This window comes from Staurois parvus, unplaced genomic scaffold (assembly GCF_062004578.1).
Source record: "Staurois parvus isolate SC_StPar_1 unplaced genomic scaffold, SC_StPar_1.0 ptg000682l, whole genome shotgun sequence".
In the NCBI taxonomy this organism is placed as follows: Eukaryota; Metazoa; Chordata; class Amphibia; order Anura; family Ranidae; genus Staurois; species Staurois parvus.
This window is the reverse complement of record NW_028318478.1, coordinates 11,455,694-11,483,395: the sequence shown is the minus strand read 5'-3', so window position 1 is coordinate 11,483,395 and position 27,702 is coordinate 11,455,694. Positions and strand designations below refer to the sequence as shown.

General features: G+C 42.4%; 1 protein-coding gene across 2 annotated transcripts in view; it reads right to left on the bottom strand.

The window, feature by feature from the left end:
- LRRC49 (leucine rich repeat containing 49) overlaps nucleotides 1-27,702 on the bottom strand; it is a 159,016-nt gene that overhangs the window by 20,206 nt on the left and 111,108 nt on the right. The gene's annotated exons all lie outside the window — the stretch shown is intronic.

Genomic DNA, 27,702 nt, shown 5'->3' with positions numbered 1-27,702 from the left:
AATTATGTATTCATGGAGAGTTTGCAGCCCATTGTAATGATTTTGTGCATTGGGTTCATAAAAAGCTGTTTCTGACCTCTTTTTTTCACACTTGTTATACACCTTTATCATTTATTCTTCACCAATCAAATAGAGCATTTACCTTTACACAGATATGACTAACTTCAACTATATCATACACTCAAGTTAAAAATACGTAAACCATGACCTTCACAGCATCCAACGCTTTCCCTACCCTAATCTGCACATCACCTCATCATTAAATTGCTGATATTCAAGAAGAGACAATATACACCCACATCGATTTATCTACTTTCCTCTTTGTATCCACTGGTTTGCATTGTATGTTTGATGTAATGTTATACCCCATTTCAACCTGTATTACATATGTCCCGTCTGCGAAACAGGAGGCAACATGTCGTGTCTATGTTCTGACTGTGATCTCTAGCTGTATATGCTCTAAATGCTTTCTTGTTTCTTCTTATAATAATAAAGTATTTTTGGAACAAAAATAAATAAATAAAAAGCTGTATGCAGCAGCCATGTTACTCAGGTTTCAGGTCATCCATGCCATTTTGTCTTAAGAAGAGACATAGCTGCAGTGACCCTCCTCCTCCAGTTTATACAATCAACAAACTCTTAGCCCTTATCAATATTTTGAAAGGAGTAGCAGAATCTAACTCTAATACATGTCTCAGGGTCCCCCTAAAACCATCAGACTCGCAAGCTTGAGCATTGACAAAAACAACCAGACATCCGGCCAAACCACGTCCCCATCGTAAATACCTTAACTGGAGTCTTTAGCAATACACATTGATTGTTTTCTCTGTTCCCTGGTTGAATCAATAACTTCAGTGTATCTCAAAACTCATGAAATAACAGTACAGCCAGAATTAGGGCATATTTACATATATATGTTAACGAGCAACGACCAAACACCCCTATGTTAGAAGATATGGGGAGCCAACGGAACACATTACCCTTCCTAGGTCAGGCAGACATTCGACCCCTCACATATTTATATCCATTCAAAGGTACTTAAATGCTGGAAAATAATACGCAAGTTAACAGACTGTAATATGTAGGTATGCAAAGATATTAATACCTACAGAAAACTGTATCTGAGACATGGTCATAAACACAGTGACATCCCAGCAGGCACACCTTAGATTTGTGATTGGCCAAGTCACTTCTATCAACATCCCCCTCCAGTTAGGAGCTCTCATGTACATCAAAAGAACAAAGACCTGTCAAGTTATGAGAGCCAATATATCACCTTGCTCATTGACTGAGATCTGCTGAACCAGGAATTGACAAGTATTTTCATTTTTTCAACCCTTTTTGTTTTGCTGTTGCTTTGTTGTCTCTTTGTATATTTGTAACCCTCATTTCCTGTAAAGATTTTATTTGCACAATTTTTACCATTTCATTAATAAACAATATTTTGAAAAGTGTTAAAATTGTCTTGAATGCACCAACGCAAAACTTAAAGATGCCTGTCTCTTGAAGAGCACTACTAAACGGTAAATCTCTGGATATAACTATCTTTGGTAATAGTATGTGTACAGATGTTTATTTAGATTCATAATTGTCATTGACGTTATTGTGAAAGTTTGATAGGTCCAAAGCTATCTGGTAGCACTTTGGGGTTTAAAGGGTTAATTGCTTAGATAACATAACTAAACCCAGTGACAATCACTCTCAGGTGGTTGGCACCTAGACTGTGGTCCAGCAAGCCGGAAAATTGTTGTGCACCCTGAGGCTGAGAATGTCATTGTTGCAAATGACACAGTGCGGTGTGAGGCTGATCAGCCATTTGTCACAAGTCTGTGAAGAGGGCAGTAGTCTGACCAGCTGTTGTCACACCCATGTTTGTTTGTTTTTTTCCTTTGTGACTAGGCTAGAAATATTTCCCCTCATGGTGACAACACTTTGAGTGGGGTATGAAATGAAAAGAAATCTTTCCAACCAGGACACAAAGCAATAAAACATTTTTTTCAGTGCACTGGATGGAGGCATTCATTCTTTTATTTTTGTTGTGTCCCCATTGTAGATTTTCCCTCACTTGCTGTCAAAGTGACAACATTGCCACCAGGTAATGAGAGGAATCTTTTCATCAAGGCCATATGCAACAATAAAAACCTGACAGAGGATCTAAGCCTTATCCCAATCTATTCCAAACTGAAATAAAAAGGTTTTAGTTGGAATGCCACTTTAAAGCACAACTCCAGTCAACCTGCACAATTCATTAACATGTCAAAGTCAAAGAACCTCCAGCAAAGACTTTATGTGTGCTTTTAGATAAGAGAGCAGCCACTTGTAACAGGATTCCTTGGTGCCATGCTCCATGATGAGGTCTGTGTCCAAGACAACACAAGTACTAAAAACAAAAAGCAGCGTTTCTACTTCCTTCATTAAACATCCACGGCTGAATGACCAGTGTTCAGGCACAGATTGTGGTCCACTGAAGAACTGAAGAATGGACCGGCATCACGGTGAAGTGCAGCAAAACATCAGCTGTTATCAAGGCATCGGTTTAACGGGAGGCCATTGTGGTGGAAACACGTTGACGGTTTGTGCTGTACATGCAGTATACACCAATGCCCTAATAAAAGCTGATCTTTTGCTGCACTTCATCGTGATGCCGGTGATCTTCCTTTCGTCAACCCAAGCACTACCTGAGATTTTTGTATTATTAGACGATGCATTCCTTTAACTGGGTTATAGTAAGAATCCAACATGTGTAATCAATATGAGATGGAATGGTGAAAACAGAAACAAAATTGGGAGGAGATGAGACAGCCCTTTCTGGTGTAGGATTCACTTGAGCAGTAGGCTGAAAAGACCCACATAAATGATAGCAGAACCTAAATTGTGAAACTGGACACACTTGATGCTAAAGGAGTACAGAACTCGAGTTCTGGAATAGGATAGGATTAAGATGATTCAATTTGTAGACATGCTGTGTGCAAAAGATCCCAAACTGATTTTTGCAGCAGAGTTGCATAATAGTGATCTATAGGTCTCATGGACCTGGGTACAATAGAATACAAATGTCTTATTTGAGCAAAACAAGTGCACAATGGCAACCAAGGTCCTAAAAAGATGGCACACTGGAACTTGAGATACCAACAGAAACTCATGAAATACACACTAATGCAAATTTTCATTTTCCAAGTGTCAGGGCTCCCGGGTGTGACCAGAGGTATGTGACTGACGCAGGGAAACGCAGACTTCAGATATGTTATAAACAATATAATTTATTAACACTAACAATACAAACATAAACGCAGTGCAATACTAAAACATAACAAAGAGCAAACAAACCAAACCAACCACCCACAGATAACAGTACATACAATGCAAGCGTCGCCAGGCAGGCCGGGTCAATATCAATCGGGCAGGTAGGTACAGGGGGAGCAAGCGGAGAATGGTCGGGGTCACAGGCCAGGTTCAGCAGGTAGCGGGCAGCGTGGTACAGAGGGTCAGGCAGAGGGATGGTCAGGGTCACAAGCCAGGGATCAGAACAGGAGAAGTCAGCAGAGGTCAGAATCAAGCAGGGTCAGCAACAAGACAGGAACAGGAACGCAGGTTTACAAGATACAGGGCCCAGGAAAAACACACACCAAGGCAGAGTCTGCAGGTCTGGCCATCCCTTAAATACACCAGTATAATTAGTTCCAGGTGTTTGACTGGCTGCAAGGTTGAGTCTCTGATTGCTGGGAGCACCCGCTGGCCAGCCCTGGTACTGCAGCTCATCAGGCAGGTGAGTCCCACTATTGCTGGCCAGTCCATTCCTGACAGTACCCCCCCCTCAAGGAGCGGCCTCAGGACGCTCCAAACAGTCCTAGCTGGGCAAAATGTTCCACCGCCCGGGTCTGGTAACTGGCGGGATATCAAAGACTGGCACACCGGGCAGGACTCCGGGCAGAGGCACACCGGGCAGGACTCCGGGCAGCGGCACACCGGGCAGGGGCACACCGGGCAGAGGCACACCGGGCAGAGGCACACCGGGCAGAGGCACATCGGGCTGGACTCCGGGCAGAGGCACATCGGGCTGGACTCCGGGCAGAGGCACATCGGGCTGGACTCCGGGCAGAGGCACATCGGGCTGGACTCCGGGCAGAGGCACATCGGGCTGGACTCCGGGCAGAGGCACATCGGGCTGGACTCCGGGCAGAGGCACATCGGGCTGGACTCCGGGCAGAGGCACATCGGGCTGGACTCCGGGCAGAGGCACATCGGGCTGGACTCCGGGCAGAGGCACATCGGGCTGGACTCCGGGCAGAGGCACTCCGGGCAGCGGCACACCGGGCAGAGGCACTCCGGGCAGAGGCACATCGGGCTGGACTCCGGGCAGAGGCACATCGGGCTGGACTCCGGGCAGAGGCACATCGGGCTGGACTCCGGGCAGAGGCACATCGGGCTGGACTCCGGGCAGAGGCACATCGGGCTGGACTCCGGGCAGAGGCACATCGGGCTGGACTCCGGGCAGAGGCACATCGGGCTGGACTCCGGGCAGAGGCACATCGGGCTGGACTCCGGGCAGAGGCACATCGGATTACCAGGCGAAGCAGCAGGCAGCGGGCCACCGGGCGGAGCAGCAGGCACCGGGCCACCGGGCGGAGCAGCAGGCACCGGGCCACCGGGCGGAGCAGCAGGCACCGGGCCACCGGGCGGAGCAGCAGGCAGCGGGCCACCGGGCGGAGCAGCAGGCACCGGGCCACCGGGCGGAGCAGCAGGCAGCGGGCCACCGGGCGGAGCAGCAGGCAGCGGGCCACCGGGCGGAGCAGCAGGCAGCGGGCCACCGGGCGGAGCAGCAGGCACCGGGCCACCGGGCGGAGCAGCAGGCACCGGGCCACCGGGCGGAGCAGCAGGCACCGGGCCACCAGGCGGAGCAGGCACCGGGCCACCGGGCGGAGCAGCAGGCACCGGGCCACCGGGCGAAGCAGCAGGCAGCGGGCCACCAGGCAGAGCAGCAGGCACCGGGCCCCCAGGCGGGGCGACAGGCATCAGGCCCCAGGCGGGGCGACAGGCATCGGGCCCCAGGCGGGGCGTCAGGCACCGGGCCCCCCGGCGGGGCGACAGGCATCGGGCCCCCCGGCGGGGCGACAGGCATCAGGCCCCCAAGCGGAGCGGCGGGCGGCGGGCCCCCAGGAGGGGCAACAGGCATCGGGCCCCCAGGCGGGGCGACAGGCATCGGGCCCCCAGGCGGGGCGACAGGCATCGGGCCCCCAAGCGGAGCGGCGGGCGCCGGGCCCCCTGGAGGGGCGACAGGCATCGGGCCCCAGGCGGGGCGACAGGCATCGGGCCCCCAGGCGGGGCGACAGGCAACGGGCCCCCAGGCGGAGTGGCGGGCGCCGGACCCCCAGGCGGAGCGACAGGTCTCGGGCCCCCAGGCGGAGCGGCGGGCACCGGACCCCCAGGCACGACAGTGGGCTCCGAGTCAACTGGCAAGACTGCGGGCACCGAGTCAACTGGCAAGACTGCGGGTACCGAGCCAACTGGCGGAACAGCGGGCACAGAGTCGTCTGGCAAGACTGCGGGCACCGAGTCGTCTGGCAAGACTGCGGGCACCGAGTCGTCTGGCAAGACTGCGGGCACCGAGTCGTCTGGCAAGACTGCGGGCACCGAGTCGTCTGGCAAGACTGCGGGCACCGAGTCGTCTGGCAAGACTGCGGGCACCGAGTCGTCTGGCAAGACTGCGGGCACCGAGTCGTCTGGCGGAATAGCGGGCATCGAGTCAACTGGCGGAACAGCGGGCACCGAGTCGTCTGGCAAGACTGCGGGCACCGAGTCAACTGGCGGAACAGCGGGCATCGAGTCAACTGGCGGAACAGCGGGCTTCGAGTCGTCTGGCAAGACTGCGGGTCTGCAGGTCTGGCCATCCCTTAAATACACCAGTATAATTAGTTCCAGGTGTTTGACTGGCTGCAAGGTTGAGTCTCTGATTGCTGGGAGCACCCGCTGGCCAGCCCTGGTACTGCAGCTCATAAGGCAGGTGAGTCCCACTATTGCTGGCCAGTCCATTCCTGACACCAAGATACTACTAATTTGGCTCTATTTTACTACAAAAATACTCCAGCTGCCTAAAATATATGTTTGAAACATTGTTTCACTGTGGGTATGGAACACGAGGTTGCCTATGCCTTTACAGCAACTGAGTACTGCTTGGACCTTGAAGAAGGGGACAATCCCCAAAAGATTTTTCTGAAAATTTTACGTTCTTGCAAATAAAAAAAGTATCAGACGGTACTCAATTGTTTCTGGAGCAGCTGTAAACAAAGCAGCTGGGTTGTTAGATCAGAACTTGATCCTGCATAAGAAAACCCTGCAAACAAATAGTTTGCAAGTTTGCTTAAACCACCATGAGCACCCTTTTGCTGCCATTCTCCCTGGTCACCCTCCACCCCATCAGATTGCTCTTTTCCTGGCTATCCCCTGCCTCCTGCAGTCAGAGCCAGAACATTCCTCCCCTGGCTGTGTCCTTTTTTAAATTTGTTGGAATATTTTGGTGTATTTTTTTAATTGAAGCATTTTATACAATATGAAAAAAGAGAAGTCCAAGTGGCAACTTGGAACCTTTTTCCCTAACTTATTAACTAATTATAACAATAGCAAAATACACAAATCAGTACACAAAAACAACTCAAAGGAAATTATGTATTACTTTTCAACAACTGCAGCAGAGAAAGTCTTTTTTTAAGCAGCGTTGCACTTTTAAAGTAGTTGTAAACCTTAGACAAGAAAAATGATCAAAGCATACAGTGCCTTGAAAAAGTATTCATATCCCTTGAAATTTTCCACATTTTGTCACGTTACAACCAAAAACATAAATGTATTTTATTGAGATTTTATGTGATAGACCAACACAAAGTGGCACATAATTGTGAAGTGGAAGGAAATGATAAATGATTTTCAAATTGTTTACAAATAACTGAAAAGTGTGCCGTGCATTTGTATTCAGCCCCCCTGAGCCAATACTTTGTAGAACCAGATTTCGCTGCAATTACAGCTTCAAGTCTTTTTGGGGATGTCTGTACCAGCTTTGCACATCTAGGAGGGAAACATTTTTGCCCATTCTTCATTGCAAAATAGCTCAAGCTCTGTCAGATTGGATGGAGAACGTCTGTGAACAGCAATTTTCAAGTCTTGCCACAGATTCTTAGTTGGATTTAGGTCTGGGCTTTGATTGGGCCATTCCAATACAAGAATATGCTTTGATCTAAACCATTCCATTGTAGCTCTGGTTGCATGTTTAGGGTCATTGTCCTGCTGTGAATCCCTGCCTCAGTCTCAAGTCTTTTGCAGACTCTAACAGGTTTTCTTCTAAGATTGCCCTGTATTTGGCTCCATCCATCTCCCTATCAACTCTGACCAGCTTCCCTGTCCCTGCTGAAGTAAAGCTTCCCCACAACATGATGCTGCCACCACGTTTCACGGTGGGGATGGTGTGTTCAAGGTGATGTGCAGTGTTAGTTTTTCAACACATGCAGCATTTTGCTTTTAGGCCAAAAAGTTCAATTTTGGTCTCATCTGACCAGAGCCCCTTCTTCCACATGTTTGCTGTGTCCCCCACATGGCTTCCCACAAACTGCAAACGGGACTTCTTATGGCTTTCTTTCAAAAATGGCTTGCTTCTTGTCACTCTTCCAAGGGCAGATTTGTAGAATGTATGACTAATAGTTGTCAGATTCTGTCAACTGAGCTGTGGATCTCTGCAGCTAAAAAGGCCAGATTTGTGGAGTGCATTAGTAATAGTTGTCCTGTGGACAGATTCTCCCACGTGAGCTGTGGATCTCTGCAGCTCCTCCAGAGTTACCATGGGCCTCTTGGCTGCTTCTCTGATGAATGCTCTTCTTGCCCGGCCTGTCAGTTTAGATGGACGGCCATGTCTTGGTATGTTTGCAGTTGTGCCATACTTTTTCCACAGTGCTCTGTGAGATGTTCAAAGTGTGGGATTTGTTTTATAACCTAATCCTGCTTTAAACTTCTCCACAATTGTATCCCTGACCTGTCTGGTGTGTTCCTTGGCCTTCATGATGCTGTTTGTTCACTAATGTTCTCTAACAAATCTCTGAGGGTTTCACAGAACAGCTGTATGTAAACTGAGATTAAATTACACACATGTGGATTCTACTGATTAGGTGACTTCTGAAAGCAATTGGTTCCACTAGAAATTAGTTAGGGGTATCAGAGTAAAGGGGGCTGAATACAAATGCACGACACGCTTCTCAGATATTTATTATTTGTAAAAAATGTTGAAAACCATTTATCATTTTCCTTCCACTTCATAATTATGTACTACTTTGTGTTGGTCTAGCACATAAAATCCCAATAAAATACATTTACGTTTTAGCTGTAACATGACAAAATGTGGAAAATTTCAAGAGCTACGAATACGTTTTCAAGGCACTGTATCTATGGTGTGTATTTGCTACAATCCAAAGTATAGAGTGTAATTTCTCTTGGCTGTCTTTTTGCTATCTTCCCTACATTCATGTTTGAGATTACACTGAGCTCTGTGCTTTATGCTGTGTAGTGTGTGATGTCAGATCCCCACCCCCTGCCTCCAGGAGCTGAGAAAAATTCTTTGTTCTGTGAGTTTTAGAAGGCTGTACAGGAGAGAGGGCTGTAGATAAACAGGCACAACTTGCATATGAGGATTTGTTTTATCTCTGTGTATCACCTGAAGCTAGTCACTTCAGTGGATATTTGTGAGAGTTTACAACCACTTTAAAAGCAACAATTCACTGCAATACTCACCTTATCCCTGATGCTATTTCCCACAGACTTACTGCTCCACCATTAAGTAATGCTTATCTTCCAGGTTGAATGATGCCTAGAATCACCTAACTCCCCTCCCTTGGACCCATGCTGTCATTGTACACAGCACCTGGGGGTGCATTAGGAACAATACTACTGTGCAGTCCTCAGATAGGTCAGGGACTGCACTTGAGGCCCTCTGTATTTACTAAGTTGACCACCACTGGCCCAGAATGATAATATAGGCAAACCATTTCTAGTATACAGTATACAACCAACTTCAATGAGTGAGAAAGGATAGCAAGGGGATCCAATGCAACCGCTTTATTAGGTGTCCTGGAAAAATGCCAAATGAAGATGGCGGAGGTGAAATGATGTGGAGAGCCTACGGCTGCATGTATAGTAAAGATCAGTGAATTGCTGGCTTTGCTGCAGACCAAACGTTGCCACTGATGGCAGCAATAGCTGAGAATGCATAGGACTCAAATTCTAAATGCGTAGACCTCCATAGGCACCCTTCTTAAAATGCTAGTTGGATTTCTGTTTCTGGCTTGAATATTTTTTCCATCATGGACATGGAATAGGTTTGCAGAGTGAAGCCAAAGTTCCTAATCTATGTACTTGTCCTGCGACAGTAACACATGGAGGAGATTTACTAAAAATGGAGCTTGCAAAATCTGGTGCAGCACTGCATAGAAACCAATCAGCTTCCAGGTTTTATTGTCAAAGCTTAAATTAACAAGCTGAAGTTGATTGGCTACCATGCCATGTACATGCCAACGAGATGAAGCAGTGGAGAACTATGCCATATACCCTAATCAAAAACCAATAATGACTTTTAATTAAAGACTTGGCTATAATTCATATATTTAATGCACAAATATGTGAAATCCCCTTAAATACTTTATACACTGGCCCCTCTACTAATATATACATCTGTGTCCACATATGGTCAACTGTCCAATTTTCAGAACTCAATACCATTAAATGCTTCATTCAAATCTCATGGCTTTTCCACTTCACATATTTCATAACAAGCAAAACTGGGAAGTATTATTTTGCTGTATTAAAGCCATTATTAATTTTTCAGTTCTCACAGTATTTGTATTTTAAGCTCCAATGGACAGGAAAAGATTATTTGTATTTTAAGCTCCACTGGAGAGGAAAGCTGTTAATGAAAACTTATGGCAAGCCCTGAGTGTAACTGCTGTAACAATAAACATTATGATGTCAGGTAAAATGTATCTGAGATGGGAAAGTGGTAAATAAAAATAGAAAAAGAAAAATGAAAATCTTGTTTGCCAGTTAGTCTCTGAACAAATCAGAATATTTATGCAAAAATAAAAGTACTATTTAGGCTAAAATATAAATTCTTCAGGAGAACTTACTGACGTCACTTTAGTTTTGTCCCAGATCTTCAGCTTTCAAGTAATTTGTTGTACAGGGCTTACTTGGAGCCCTTTAAGCCAGTGTGAAATGCGTATTGACTTAATTTACCTCCTGTTGGCACATACAGTCTACTTAAAAAATACTATTTGGCAAAAACATACAGACATTTCCTAAACCAGGCTTACTCTGTAAGAATTAACAAGGGGCGCATATAGTAGAGTACACATTTCAGATTTTTCCAAATCTTCACGACTGTGGGCTAGTCATTTCCTTTTCCTCTTAAAATGAGATGCCAAAAACGTGGACGTACTTCTACATTATATAATTAAAGTGATAATATCAATAAAGATCACTCTTAACATAAACTGATAATAGTATGTGTTAGGATGACCAAACATTGCTACAAAGTACCTTTGTGCAACCTGAAGGAATCGCAAAGATCACATCCTCTCTGGCTACCAAGAGCATTGTAGGTTTTTCAGATCATTAAAACTGCAGTCAGTGCTTTTGAAAGAGCAAAACCCTGTCTAGATTGTAAGCTCTAACGAGCAGGGCCTTCCGTTTCCTCTTGTACCAAATTGTATTGTAACTGTAATGTCTACTTTAATTTTGTAAAGCGCTGCACAAACTGTTGGCACTATATAATTCCTGTATAATAATAATAATAATAGTTGACCTGCAGTAGGATAAATTAATCAGCAAAGTACAACTAGGAAGCAGAAATGGTTAGCACTTCCACCTGGCAGTACTAGGGTTACTGGTTTGACTCCCAACCACGGCACCAACTGCCTGGAGTCTGCATGTTCTCCCTTTGCCTGCGTGGGTTTCCTCCGGGTACTCTGGTTTCCTCCCATGCTCCAAAGACATGCTGGTAGGTTAATTGGATCCTGTCTAAATTGGCCCTAGTATGCATATGTAAGTTAGGGACCTTAGACTGTACGCCCCCTGAGGGTTAGGGACTGATGTGAATGTACAATATATATGTAAAGTGCTGAGTAAATTGACGGCGCTATAAAGTACCTGAAATAAACCTGAATATATAATAGGAAATGCCGTCCCCTACAAAGACTACAGTATGAAAAAGTGTACATATCCCTTGAAATTCTCCACATTTTGCCATGTTACAACCAAAAATTTAAATGTATTTTATTTGGCTTTTATGTGATAGACCAACACAAAGTGGCACATAATTATGAAGTGGAAGGAAAATTATAAACGGTTTTCAACATTTTTTTACAAATAATAAATATCTGAAAAGCGTGGCATGCATTTGTATTCAGCCCCCTTTACTCTGATACCCCTAACTAAAATCTAGTAGAACCAACTGTCTTCAGAAGTCACCTAATTAGTAAATAGAGCTGTTCTGTGAAGCCCTCAGAGGTTTGTTAGAGAACATTAGTGAACAAAGCATCATGAAGGCCAACGAATACACCAGACAGGTCAGGGATAAAGTTGTGGAGAATTTTAAAGCAGGGTTAGGTTATAAAAAAAAATATCCCAAGCTATGAACATCTCAAGGAGCACTGTTCAATCCATAATCCGAAAATGGAAAGAGTATAGCACAACTGGAAACCTACCAAGACATGGCCGTCTACCTAAACTGACAGGCCGGGCCAGGAGAGCATTAATAAGAGAAGCAGCCAAGAGGCCCATGGTAACTCTGGAGGAGCTGCAGAGATCCACAGCTCAGGTGGGAGAATCAGTGCACAGGACAACTATTAGTTTTGCACTCCACAAATCTGGCCTTTATGGAAGAGTGGCAAGAAGAAAACCATTGTTGAAAGAAAGCCATAAGAAGTCCCGTTTACAGTTTGCGAGAAGCCATGTGGGGGACACAGCAAACATGTGGAAGAAGGTGCTCTGGTCAGATGAGACCAAAGTTGAACTTTTTGGCCTAAAAGCAAAACGCTATGTGTGGTGGAGAACTAACACTGCATGCCACCCTGAATACACCATCCCTACTGTGAAACATGGTGGTGGCAGCATCATATTGTGGGGATACTTTTCTTCAGCAGGGACAGGGAAGCTGGTCAGAGTTGATGGGAAGATGGATAGAGCCAAACACAGGGCAATCTTAGAAGAAAACCTGTTAAAGTCTGCAAAAGACTTGAGACTGGGGTGGAGGTTCACCTTTCAGCAGGACAATGACCCTAAGCATACAGCCAGAGCTACAATGGAATGGTTTAGATCAAAGCATATTCATATGTTGGAATGGCCCAGTCAAAGTCCAGACCTAAATCCAATTGAGAATCTGTGGCAAGACTTGAAAATTGCTGTTCACAGACGTTATCTATCCAATCTGACAGAGCTTGAGCTATTTTCCAAAGAAGAATGGGCAAACATCTCTCTCTCTCTAGATGTGCAAAGCTGGTAGAAACATCCCCAAAAAGACTTGCAGCTGTAATTGCAGTGAAAGGTGGTTCTACAAAGTATTGACTCAGGGGGGGGCTGAATACAAATGCACGCCACACTTTTCAGATATTTATTTGTAAAAAATGTTGAGAACGATTTATCATTTTCCTTCCACTTTACAATTATGTGCAACTTTGTGTTGGTCTATCACATAAAATTTCAATAAAATACATTTACGTTGTTGGTTGTAACATGACAAAATGTGGAAAATTTCAAGGGTTATGAATATTTTTTTAAGGCGCTGTGTGCTTTGATAATTTTTCTTTTCTGAGGTTTACAACCACCTTAAAAGTGCAAGACTGCTTAAAAAAAAGTCTGTTACATTTTTGGTTGTAACATGACAAAATGTGACACATTTCAAGGGATATGAATACTTTTTCAAGACACTGTACATTCACAAAGGTCCAGATAGCTGCACTCTGAAAATGATCATCTTCCTTCCATCATAAAAGCAACGTAGTACAATAACAAACACTGTGGGGCATGAGGAAAGTCTACGCGTTTTGCACTACATCAGCACTTACTCATGACTCACAAATAGAGCAGCCTTTTCTGTAAAAACAGGCAGGCTGAGATGTTACTGTGTGCAGTTACACCAGGATGACCTGATAATAAATGAAGAGACCTCATCAACACAGATGGTATGGCCATCACAGTCATCAGACCTGTAATTGCCCTTGAGGTAAGGTTCACACTGATGCGGTGCGGAATTTGCAGCATTTTCAATGCGAATTCCGCACTGCATCAGACTTGCACCCCGTTCATGCGAACTGCTGCAGGTAAGTATGTTAAGTTTACAACACACCGAACGTGGTCCACAAAACGCTGTGCGATGTGCAGAATCGGATTGCATAGGTGTGAATACCCATGCGATCCAATTCTAGTGCGGACCAAAAAAGGGTCCTGCACGTTTTTGGTATGGGTACGAATACAAAATGTATGGCTCCAGTAGCACCGCATGCAAATCGCATGCGATTTCTACAAGAATGCGGTGCGGTTCCTGTGCGAATCACATGGGATTTACCTCACCGCACTGATGTGAACCCAGGGTGACAGTCACTACCAGTTGGTGAGATTTAGCAGCTCTCTTGCACACAAATGTATTAAAATAAAATGCCTTGCTCTGTACAGTCAGAATCATCATGGTCATCTTCATATTACATATATGACAGAAACAATTGAGTACTGTACGTGATACGTTTTTTATTTGCACGAACATACAATTTTGAGGACAAGCTTTCGGGGAGTGTATATACTATATAGTATAGTACTGCTTGGACCTTGAAGAAGGGGACACTCCTCGAAAGCTTGTCCTCAAAATTGTATGCTAGTGCAAATAAAAAAAGTTTCACGGACAGTACTCAATTGTTTCTGTGGCAAATGCACTAATACAGCTACAATCACCTATTACATATATGAAAATTAACTGGTTGACGTTTAATAAATATCACATCAAAGAGAATTGTGTCTCAACCTGAAGGGTATAACATTTATTTCATGAAGCATTTGGCCTTCACAAACATGCTACAATGTCAGTAAAACTTGCATAGGTTTTGTTACAGGCCACAACGCCTCTGGCTTGTTAGAAAAGTGGAGATTTGCCATTGAGTCTTGTCACGGCAGGATTGGTATTACAGCACGGTAGCTGACGTGCTAAATCGGTTCTTAGGACAACCTCCTGGAGACCTTAAAAAGTGATCATTATTTCTAAAGGTGATGTTCTGTTTTGCATAAAATGGGGAAAGGTCAAATTGGTTCTTATGTTTTGCTGAGACCATTTAGAAAAAAAACACTGAAATTTAAAAAAAAAATAAATTCTAAAAATTTCAAACTGAAATTCTAATCTGAATTCTAATCCCTTTTGCATTGGCAAAAAAAAAAAAAAATCACAACACACATTTTGTATCCACTTTAAAATTTCTAGAAAAATATACAGTCAGGTCCATAAATATTGGGACATCGACACAATTCTAACATTATTGGCTCTATACACCACCACAATGGATTTGAAATGAAACGAACAAGATGTAATTTAACTGCAGACTGTCAGCTTTAATTTGAGGGTATTTACATCCAAATCAAGTGAACGGTGTAGGAATTACAACAGTTTGCATATGTGCCTTACACTTGTTAAGGGACCAAAAGTAATGGGACAATTGGCTTCTCAGCTGTTCCATGGCCAGGTGTGTGTTATTCCATCATTATCCCGATTAAAATGAGCAGATAAAAGGTCCAGAGTTCATTTCAAGTGTGCTATTTGCATTTGGAATCTGTTGCTGTCAACTCTCAAGATGAGATCCAAAGAGCTGTCACTATCAGGGAAGCAAGCCATCATTAGGCTGAAAAAACAAAACAAACCCATCAGAGAGATAGTAAAAACATTAGGCGTGGCCAAAACAACTGTTTGGAACATTCTTAAAAAGAAAGAACACACCGGTGAGCTAAGCAACACCAAAAGACCCGGAAGACCACGGAAAACAACTGTGGTGGATGACCGAAGAATTCTTTCCCTGGTGAAGAAAACACCCTTCACAACAGTTGGCCAGATCAAGAACACTCTCCAGGAGGTAGGTGTATGTGTGTCAAAGTCAACAATCAAGAGAAGACTTCACCAGAGTGAATACAGAGGGTCCACCACAAGATGTAAACCATTGGTGAGCCTCAAAAACAGGAAGGCCAGATTAGAGTTTGGCAAACGACATCTAAAAAAGCCTTCACAGTTCTGGAACAACATCCTATGGGCAGATGAGACCGAGATCAACTTGTACCAGAGTGATGGGAAGAGAAGAGTATGGAGAAGGAAAGGAACTGCTCATGATCCTAAGCATACCACCTCATCAGTGAAGCATGGTGGTGGTAGTGTCATGGCGTGGGCATGTATGGCTGCCAATGGAACTGCTTCTCTTGTATTTATTGATGATGTGACTGCTGACAAAAGCAGCAGGATGAATTCTGAAGTGTTTCGGGAATATTATCTGCTCATATTCAGCCAAATGCTTCACAACTCATTGGACGCCGCTTCACAGTGCAGATGTACAATGACCCAAAGCAGACTGCAAAAGCAACCAAAGAGTTTTTTAAGAGAAAGAAGTGGAATGTTATGCAATGGCCAAGTCAATCACCTGACCTGAATCCGATTGAGCATGCATTTCACTTGCTGAAGACAAAACTGAAGGGAAAATGCCCCAAGAACAAGCAGGAACTGAAGACAGTTGCAGTAGAGGCCTGGCAGAGCATCACCAGGGATGAAACCCAGCGTCTGGTGATGTCTATGCCTTCCAGATTTCAGGCTGTAATTGACTGCAAAGGAGTTGCAACCAAGTATTAAAAAGTGAAAGTTTGATTTATGATTATTATTCTGTCCCATAACTTTTGGTCCCTTAACAAGTGGGAGGCACACATGCAAACTGTTGTAATTCCTACATCGTTCACCTGATTTGGATGTATATACCCTCAAATTGAAGCTGACAGTCTGCAGTTAAAGCACATCTTGTTCGTTTCATTTCAAATCCATTGTGGTGGTGTATAGAGCCACAAATCTTAGAATTGTGTCGATGTCCCAATATTTATGGACCTGACTGTATAAATTGTTGAACATACTGTATATTATACCAAGGACAGATGAGAAGACCAATGCAGCATACTGACATCATTAATACAGATATTAAAAGTCATACACTGGGACTTCTAAATGCAGTGTTTTCATTATCAGAGCTGATAAAGTTGTTTATTACATAAGAAACCCAAACATAGTCTGTGAAAATGCCCGATATGTTTTACAAAACATATGCCTTCTTTTATTATTGCAATGCTTAAAATCTAACTCAAATATATTAAACGGCAAGGTGTTCAAGTACTCTGATAACACTGGTGTTATTGTTTTTTTTATATATATGAACCACTGACATATTGGCAAGTCAGAAATTAAGTGTAATAAATCTAACCAAGTAACTCAGCACTGCAGTTATCCTGACAATCAATCCTGCACTATGATATAACTGCCACTGAAAGGTCTGAATAAAAGGAGCCATAGATCTTCCACATACTGAATTCACAAACATTAAATAAAATACAAATGACAGTTTTGCAACACTCAGTTAAAATTATTGTCATATAGACATTTTTGGGGTCTTTTTAAAGAGAACATCCTATAAACCTTCTTTTTTTGCTTTTATATAAACTCTACGCAAGCTGCTAAATGCACATTTAAATTTCCCATTGATTTGATGCTCTGCCTACCAATGGATCTGTATTCTGTCCAGCTATACTTGTGATTTACATACCTCTTCAACAATGCACTACCAGAAAGATCACTGTTATACTTTCTGGTTGAGGGTTACAGCTTCCCAAGTTTCCTCCTTGCTCAGTGGGCAGATATGATGTTCAAGGATCAAGCAGGCAATTGATGTAGAGATTTGAAATATCAATTTCAAATGCTTTCGCAGGTAAAACAGTTCACATATGTGATTTGACTGTGTACTGTGGGCAGCACAGTGGCTAAATGGTTAACACTTCCACCTGGCAGTACTAGGGTCGTTGGTTCAAATCCCAGCCACGGCACCACCTGCCTGGAGTTCGCATGTTCTCCCTGTGCCTGCGTGGGTTTCCTCTGGGTACTCCAGTTTCCTCCCAGACTCCAAAGACATGCTGGTAGGTTAATTGGATCCTGTCTAAATTGGCCCTAATATGTGTATGTATGAATGTAAGAGACCTTAGATTGTACACCCCTTGAGGGTTAGGGACTGATGTGAATGTAAAATATATATGTGTAAAGTGCTGTGTAAATTGAAGGCGCTATATAAGTACCTGAAATAAATAATAAATAAATATTGAACTGCTGGCCTTGAGTTCCGCTGTAAAGTAGTTCTAAAACCTAAACATTATTTATCCTTAATGTTTTCTTGCATATTTACGTAAAAGTATCACCTCTTCACCCCCCTTATACTTACCTGACCCCAATCTCGATCCAGCACAGTGACTGTCTGCAGTGGCTCTCTCCTCTTCTCCCCGTTGTCACAGGCTTTGCTGAGGCAGCTGGAGCCATTGGCTCCTGCTGCTGTCAATCAAAGCCAGTGACGAGGAAGCGGAGGGAAGAGCCGAGCCAAGCCACGCTGTCTGTGTCAATGGATGCAAGCAATGCAGCACGAGATCGAGCCCACAAGTGTGCCACAATAGTAAGTGGGCTTCCTATGGTGGCATACCAAGAAGAGGAGGAGACAAGAGCGCTGACGGGAAACCCAAGAAGAAGAGGTTTGGGGCCACTCTACACTTTACAATCACTTTAAATAATATTCATACAAAACAAAGTGGTAAATAAAAAACACATTGGGATCTAATAATCAAGGCTTTGACCCAAGAATCACCCAACTTCATTAAAGTGTTACTAAACTCAGGACCAGGGGCGGGCTGACCATTTGGAAACTCGGGCACAGCCCGAGGGCCCGGGGTCATTAGGGGGCCCCATGAGATGCCCCTGGTACCTTTTTCATAGGCTTTTTTGAGTTTTGGCAAGGACACAGGGGCCCCATGATGCCTTATTGCCCAGGGGCCCCATGAGTTGTCAGTCCGCCCCTGCCCAGGACCCTGCATTCACTATACCTGGTCTCCCAAAGTACACAGAACATAGAAATGCAATTACTTTAGTAAATATAAACTGCTAAATACCTTTTCTCATCAGCAGTATATAGCAGTCTTGTGACTTCTATCAATGTCCAGCTGAGCACTGGTTAATCTTGTAGGAGTTTTCATTCTCCTCTCCCTATCCTATGAGGCTGCATGACCCTTGACCTTCTGGACACCGCTGACTGGCTCTGTGCTGATCACATGCACCCTTTCAAAGAAAAAGACTCCTAGAGCTCTGTACTATCAGCAGATGGATTGGGGACAGTAGAAGAAAGGGAGGATTAGAGAAGAGAGGCTCAAACAGCCTTTTTACAGAATGCAGAGGATTAACCCCTTAGGTTCCACAGTGAGTATAACAAGCATGCTTTACTGCATATACAGACTGATTTTACTGTTGTGGGTTTAGTAACACTTTACTTTTGCTGACTAAATCTTGAGCAAAAAATAACAAAAGTTGGGTGAATCCTGTGAAAACATTTCTAATTAGACCCTATATTAGTACTATTCTAGGTCTGACAAGTACATTATATAGCTTGATCTGGAATGTGTATAGGATACACATATGTTACAGCATAGCTGCACAGGTGAAAAACAAACCCTGCAATACAAAATCTAAATTATAAAAAAAAATAAAAAATACTTGTGTGTTATGATAATACTAAAAGCCTGTAAAATATTTTTTAAAGCTCTTCTGTTCTATACAGTATGTCTGAGTCCTCACAGACCTATAACATGACAGCTATCAAACGGTGGCATGATGGTTGACAATGTTACATTATTGCCATAATTAAATATTGGGGGCTTACATTATCTGCTTATAGCACCTTGAACAGTGTTTCTTTTGTGACACAGATATTGCTCTTGGGAGCCATGCAATCACACTGACAGTATAATTAAGTGTAGTAATGTATTGCATAAATCACACTTTGTTCAGGAGGAATGTGTGCTATTTTAGGACAGGATTTGGAGGTTGAGCCTTAGAGGTGCACATGGAAAGCTGACGTATGAGGTAATCCTGCAAACTTAATGTATATGAACGAATCTCAAAATACGTGGCAGACTCCAAGGCTCCAGGCAGGTATTACTGTGGGATATAAACACCTCTCAGGTTTCTCTTATAATTTCCTTGTGTATGCAAATGAGTGACCAGGAATAACAATTAGGAGGAAGATACAAACAAAGGGTTTCTGTTTGAGATTTGTATGTTTTTGGGGGAAATTATGTCCTTGTTTTTTGGTCTAAAAATGTTTTCTATATTCTTTAATGGCATATCTGTTTAGATCTACTTACATAATTCTCTGTCGCCTGAAAACTTCTCAAAAAATCTACTCCCTTAATACATCTCTGGCAGGTCCTAAGGCATGCCATAGATGATGAATTTTTTTTCCCTGCAACCACGGGTTTCAGAAAAAGAAAACTATTTGATTCCCCCATCAACACAATGGATGTTGATGGGGGGATCCTTCCCGCGGAGCTATTGTGTTCTCCCGGCGGGGGGCACGGGCACAGTAATTACTGCTGGCAACTATAGCCTCTGGCAATATTCACATGTTAAAAATCCAACATGCTGGTTGTACCCAAGTTGATTGACAGACTGAATCCATGTATGGGCAGGCCGACTGTACCCAAATAAATCCATCAGTCAACTTGGGTACAACCAGCATGTTGGATTTTTAGCATGTGAATATTGCCTGTGGCTATAGCTTCCAGCAGTGATTACTGTGTTCTCCTGGAAAGGATTCAATCCAAGCAAAATGTGATCCAACTATGGCTGGCTTAACTTTGCTCCTTTTAAGAGTGTTCAGCACTGAAGACAGTTCTGGGTGTATCAGATGCCTGGTCCCCCCACTATCCAATGTGGTTTTTTATGCAGGTACTACAGGATGCTTGAAAGCTGATCTTCCCTTTGAAAGGGATTCCACTGCTGTTTATAGGAGTAGAGCTTTTTTTTCCTTTTTGTTTAACTATGATGTACTGTATGAAGAGATGTCACAAACCACTCTATTTTTTTTTTTAATTTTCCACAGGTTTGTGCTCAAGACAGAGATATACTACCATTTAAAAAGTGTGCCATAGAAGCTGTGACTGAGTCCTACAAATGTAGAGGCTAGAACTTTGGGGAATATGTCATATCCAAGATCCAAGGCTCAGCCAAGGAGCTAAACAGAACAAAAAAAAAATGTTTTAAAAACATAAGGTAATTTTCTATGAACCGATTACTAATTATATTGAAGTAAACTAAGGAGTATCAGCAGACTAGAGTACAACAGTAGTTACATAGTTAGTCTGGCTGAAAAAAGACAAAAGTCCATCCAGTTCAACCATTAAAAAAAAAAGTTATAATCCTATACCCACAGTTGATCCAGAGGAAGGCAAAAACCCAGCAAAGCATGATCTAATTTGCTCATGCAGGGGAAAAATTCCTTCCTGATCCCCCGAGAGGCAATTGGATATCAACCTTACCTATAAATGTTAGTATCCAGTTATATTCTGTGTATCCAAGAAAGAATCCAGGCATTTTTTTAAACCAATCCACTGAGTTGGTCAGAACCAACTCTTGAGGGAGTCTATTCCACATTCTCACAGCTCTTACTGTGAAGATAACCTTTCCGTGTTTGGAGATCAAATTTCTTTTCCTCCAGACGTAAAGAGTGCCCCTTGTCCTCTGTGATGGCCTCAGGGTGAATAACTCTGCAGAGTTCACTATATGAACCACTGATGTATTTATACATGTTGATCATATCCCCGCTTAATCTCCTCTTCTCAAGAGAGAATAAATTCAGTTCCTCTAATCTTTCCTGAGCTCCTCCATGCCTCTTATCAGTTTGGTTGCCCTTCTCTGTACTTTCTCCAGTTCCCCAATGTTCTTTTTGTGAATTGGTGCCCAAAACTGAACTGCATATTCCAGATGAGGTCTTACTAATGATTTGTACCGGGGTAATATGATATCTCTCTCTGGAGTCTATACCTCTTTTAATACAAGACAGGATTTTGCTCGTTTAGAAACCGCAGCTTGGCATTACATGCCATTATTAAGCTTGTGATCTACCAGAACTCCCAGATCCTTCTCCACCATTGATTCCCCCAGCTGTACCCCCCCCCCGGTATGTATCGTGCATGCATATTCTTAGCCCCCAAGTGCAGAACCTTACATTTATCAACGTTAAACCTCATATGCCTCCTGGTACACTGGTTTCCTCCCACACTACAAAGACATGCAGGTAGGTTAATTGGATCCTGTCTAAATTGTTCATAGTATGTGTATGAGGGAATTTGAGTTAGGGACCTTAGATTGTACACCCCTTGAGGGTTAGGGACTGATGTGAATGTACAATATATATATATATGTAAAGCACTGCGTAAATTGACAGCGCTATATAAGTACCTGAAATAAATATGCCACCTAGTTGCCCAATTAAACAGACAACTAATGAGCTAACGGGAGACTCAAAATGCAGCCCCTGATATCAACAAAGAGCTGCATATAATGTTTGATATATGTACTGCTTGACAGGACTTTCAGAAACTGCAGACCTAATGGAGGAAATGATGGTCAAACAGTGTGGACATGCTACATTTTTGGCTGGGTTTATGCTACTGAAGACAATACGAAACTGGGAACATGTTACATGGGGATAGTGGAGATAAATGCTATTACACTAACCAAAGTCCCCATTGCAGACTCCTCAGGTCCGAGGGCTGTGCATCATATACCAAAGGGCCGCAAGCTGAGCACTGGGGGGCAGGGGGGAACAACATATGACCAGAACTCCATATCCACAGCTAGGACTGGTACAGAAAAACTAGATGTATTTTATATATATATTGAAAAGAAATATTTCCCCCCAGTACATTATAAAAATATATGGGAAGCCTCAAGGAAGGTTCACGCCCAGGTAGTTGATGATTCTGAAAAATGTATTACACAGTGTAACATAATTCCAGGCTTCAGCTATACTACACCAGCTGTGGTGTATACATCACTGATAATGGAAAGATATTCTTCACCTGTGACACTTTCATCCTGGGAATTCATCAGATTGTCACTGTACTAATGAGGACTTAATATAATGTTGCAATATTAATTTTCCAAAATGACAAACTGTAATCACTGGTACTTCTCAAAGAAAAGGATGTTTTCCAAATGATGTGGCAACTTGTGGTTTAGAAGATTAGTAAATGTGGTCTGGCTGTAATTGACCATAAATTTAATATGACAAATTTTCCAGTAATGTATTTTTATGCAGTAATGCTAAAGGAGGGGCTGTCTACATTTTCTTCGAGTTTCTGTTTTTTCATGGTTTATATTAATTGGAATAGCTTATATGCAGTACCAACAAAAATATATGGCCTGGATTTTACATGACCTCACAATAACAACCACTAATACAATCTTCATGGAGCTTACAAATATAATGCATGTGTTTTGGTCTACAGCATAAACAACACTTGGTTAGCCATGCGTATAACTAATCAATATCTTGTACAATGTACAAATGAAGCAGAAAAGCCTAACATAATCTCTGTAACAGACTGTCTAAAAAATTACAAACTATATCCCAAATCACAGTAAGAATGGTATCATTCAGAACGGTCAGTCAGTTACTTCAAGACTGGTAATGCTGGCATTTGTGCAGCCATCTTCTTTAGTAACTAGAAAAGCCTAAAGTAATCTCAATCACTTATTGAGAAATTAAGAAATATACCTGTTTGCAAAGTAAAAAACAATATGGATTAATTTGGGGGCAATTACTGTTGGCAAGGGAATTTGTGGGAATAGGCGGATTGAGGGCTACAGGAAATGACACATGGCATTGGCAATGTTTATCTTGTTTGGGAAAGAAATAAATAGCTATCCATAATCTAACTAATTTACTAACAAAAAGGAACTATATATCTTTGAACTATAGGATAATTGGATCATTATTTCGGGGGTCACTCATTTGCACGTTCTATAAAGGCCTTTGAAAATGAGCTGAGCACACCACCTGCTGGCTGAATATGTAATATACACTCACAGGCCACTTTATTAGGTACACCTTGCTAGTACCGGGTTGGACCCCCTTTTTGCCTTCAGAACTGACTTAATTCTTCGTGGCATAGATTCAACAAGGTGCTAGAAACATTTCTTAGAGATTTTGGCCCATATTGACATGAGTTACTATTGCCTTTCTATCATCTCAAACCATTTTGCACAGTCTCCTCTGACCTCTGACATTAACAAGGCATTTTTGTCCACACAACTGGATATTTTCTCTTTTTCAAACCAATCTCTGTAAACCCTAGAGATGGTTGTGCGTGAAAATCCCAGTAGATCAGCAGTTTTTGAAATACTTAGACCAGCCCATCTGGTACCAACGACGACGCCAGGTTCAAATTCACTTAAATCCCCTTTCTTCTTCACAAGCAATTGAACAGGTGTACCTAATAAAGTGGCCGGTGAGTGCATAAATCACAGGCAATCAAAGGGACTCCTGTACAGTATGTGATAAGGAGCAAAGAGCTCCACCTGCTGGATGCAAATAAACTAAACTGCCATTTGCAATGTTGCTTGTTCACTTGACTAAAAAATGTCTGAAACTTTAGTGGCAATCATATTATTCCATCCCCAGGCCAACAGATACTTCACCAACCATGATCTAACAGTGCTGTTCTCCAGTCAGCCCAGAAGCATTGCCCCATTCCTGATGCCATTCCTAACTCAACGCACACCAAGCAAGATGTAACACAGTGATGTCCTCCAGCAGCATTGCCCCATTCCTGATGGCATCCCCAATTCAAAGTGCGCCAAGATGTAACACAGTGATGTCCTCCAGCAGCATTGCCACATTCCTGATGGCATCCCCAATTCAAAGTGCGCCAAGATGTAACACAGTGATGTCCTCCAGCAGCATTGCCCCATTCCTGATGGCATCCCCAATTCAAAGTGCGCCAAGATGTAAAACAGTGATGTCCTCCAGCAGCATTGCCCCATTCCTGATGGCATCCCCAATTTAACGTGCACCAAGCATTCTTTAACAAAGTGATGTCCTCCAGCAGCATTGGTCCATGACTGATGCCATGCTCCAAGTCAATGTACACCAAGCAAGATGTAACACAGTGATGTTCTCCAGCAGAAGTGTCCCATTCTTGATGCCATCACCTGGTGAACACTGACTAAGCAAGATGTAACACAGACATGTCCCCCAGAAATTGATAACATTTAGTCTTTGTATGATTAAATGCTCCCAAACTGAGCCCAAAAAGGTGTAAAGCATTAAAGTATGTTAAAATTGTATTTTTGTTCCCTAAATGGCTACATCAACTTCTGATCAGCATAAATTATGCCTGCAAATAGGTTCTACTCTGCACAATCTACAATGTCAAGTTTGTCTGTCAGTGACCAAGTGACTGACAGACAATCTGTGATTTGCCTCTCGGGGGATCAGGAAGGAATTTTTTCCCCTGCAGGAGCAAATTGGATCATGCTTTGCTGGTTTTTTGCCTTCCTCTGGATCAACTGTGGGTGCAAGATTAGATTTTTTTTTTTTTTTATGGATGAACTTTTGTCTTTTTTCAGCCAGACTAACTATGTAACTATGATTTGTCCCATTTAGACCACAAATGATTTGCTCAGATCAAACACAATGACATTCCAACAGAAGCTTTGCACACTGTAGCACAGTTGGCTGAAACAGATATTGTTCAACCTAAGGTTGAACTTCTTAGTTTCAAAGAAAGTTATCCAGTTCTAAAGAAACCGTGCCTTCCTCTAAATCTCAGTGATGATTTAGCTGAGCAGGAAAACTTTTGATTTAAAGCATTGAGCATTTAAGAATTGTCTTACTTGTTGCTATAGGATTTTTGTGTAACCATAACTTGAAGTCTGATGCTTATACAAACAAGTTTGCAGTATATAAAGTACTTTTTACACTTGAATGCACTCAAGTGTCCTGTGAAAGCGTTTTTTCAAATTTTTCTTTAAATCTAAATACAAAAAACCAGACCATTATCCCAGTCCCATTGCTTCTGCCCTGTAACGCATAGTAGAGACTTTTAAGATGTCATCAAATAGTGCAATGAAGGGTAACAAAGCCTGTAATAACTACCTCAGAAATGATACTGCAAAGGGGTTAAAGATTAGAAAGCACCATGTCCATGGCAAGCATAAGAGAAAGTAATAATATACTGTAGAACTCTGCTCAGATTTGGCCTCTGTGTTTCAAGGGCTTAAACTAGAGATTCTTATATGGATAAAAGTGGAAAATCCCCCAAGCCCTTTTCTGTTTTCTAAAGTAATATTTTCTGCATTCTGCACTTTACCACTCAGCCTTACATGTACTTACTCTTTTTCCAGCACTCTATATTCTCATCTTATATATATATATATTTTTTAATTTGTAGTGCAAGCACATAAAAAGGAGATCTAGAAACAAAAATGGTTGCAAAATGTAATACATAGGTTTCAATGTCAAATCTAATGTTGAAAAAGAAGTTAATATCAAGTATTAAAACATTATGGGATACAGGCCTTTTAAATGTATTCGGATCTAGTATAAATTCTAATCTAACCCAAGATTCTCTTTCAAGAATTCTGAATGGCTTTACTGAGAACAGGCACACCTGCACATCTTACCAGGCAAAGCAACCACTTTGTCAGGTATTGATTAAAATATTCAAGATATCTGTGTGATTTACTAAGTTCTAGCAACAATTTCAAAAGTGCTTTAAGGCAAGAAATAAAAGCATTTTATTGCATGTGTTTCAGTGTTAATAATTTATGATATACAGGACTAAAAGGCTATTTAAATGCCTTGAATAGCCAGACAAAGTATGTTTGCCTCCAAAACCATAGATGTTTTAGTACTCAATAATTCAGCCTCTAATGACAAAACGGATCGAGATATTGAAACACAGATGTCATTTGAGCTAAAACAGTCTTATATTATCCCGTACATAGTATATCCCTGTAAAAGGTAAGAGATTTTTAATGGTAAATGGTCTGATGCATCTATTCAGCACAAATATTGGCTATCCACATCTTTGATTTGTGGCCCTTCAATCTTTAAAGTGTTACTAAACCCACAACAGTAAAATCAACCTGTATATGCAGTAAAGCTTGCTTGTCATACGCACTGTTGAATCTAAGGGGTTAAATCCTCCACATTGTGTAAAAAGACTGTTTGATCCTGTCTTCTCTGCTCCTCGCCTTCTTCTACTGTCTCCAATCCATCTGCTGAGAGTGCAGAGCTCTGGGGGACACTCTGCACATGCTCAGTTTAGTGTGTATGGCTAGGGAGTTTTGTTTTCTTTGGGTGGGTGCATGTGATCGGCACAGAACCAATCAGCTCTGTCCAGACAGAGGATCAGGGGTCATGCAGCCTCATAGGACAGTCAGAGCAGATTGGAAACTCCTCCTACAAGATTAACCAATGCTCAGCTGGACACTGATAGAAACACAAAACTGCTATATACTGCTGATGAGAAAAGATATTTAGCAGTTTATATTTACTAAAATAATTGCATTTCCATGTAGTGTGTACTCTGGGAGACCATATACAGTGAATGCAGGGTCTTGGGTTTAGTAACACTTTAAATCATTACTCCAAGATCAGTAGAATACAAAATGCAATTTTATCTTCTGGGGCTTAAATAAGCATATAGCAAAATGATGGGACCAAGTCTCTGAAACCCAAACCTTATAGGCAGTTCACAGATTAAACTAGTAACATTTTAAAACTATTACAGTGACATAAACTAAATGCTTAAATAGCCTGTCAATTGTATCTAAAATTTTAGTGTGTAATAGGCTGTACCAGGCTCCTAATGCTGATGGGCTCCAGAAAATTGGCATGATCCGCTACAACAGTACAACAGCATTGTGCTAAACGACTTTCCATGGCCGTGTACATACAAGTGATGAATAACACCCATTTAGCTCACTTATAAAATGTCAGTGCTTGTTCCAGGCATGCCCAGGGGTTCTTAATGAATACAGAAAAGGACATTAAGTTTTCAAGTGTACATATATCAAGTGCCTTATTGAATTTCTGCAAAAATCAAAGCTCTTCAGACCCACATGCTTCCTATATGGTTAGGATCTACGATTACAGCGGTCAACTCTTTCTGAACAATTTAAAGGGAATGTACAGTGTTTTTATATCATAGATATCTTTATACATTATGATTAGAGCTAGAAATTTAGTCAGGTAGAGATTAAATATTATTTATTATAATTTTATATCCATTTCATGCAACAAGTAGACAGTAAGCTTCTTACATATGCCCACCGTGAATTGCATGGTGATCACTGGGGATGACCTTGCAGCATTCAGAGCATAGCCTTAATCCATCTGAGCAGCTGTCATCTGTACTGGGCTGATTATCTGTGGCCGGGGCATTTCCCACTCTGTAGCTGGACGTATACAAGAGACATGTGTATAGGTGCGGCTAAGGGGCGGGGAGTACCTCAGATGGTTATGATTGGCAGAGAACAGTGACAGTTTCCTGGTGGGCTCCCTTAGGTGGGATAGA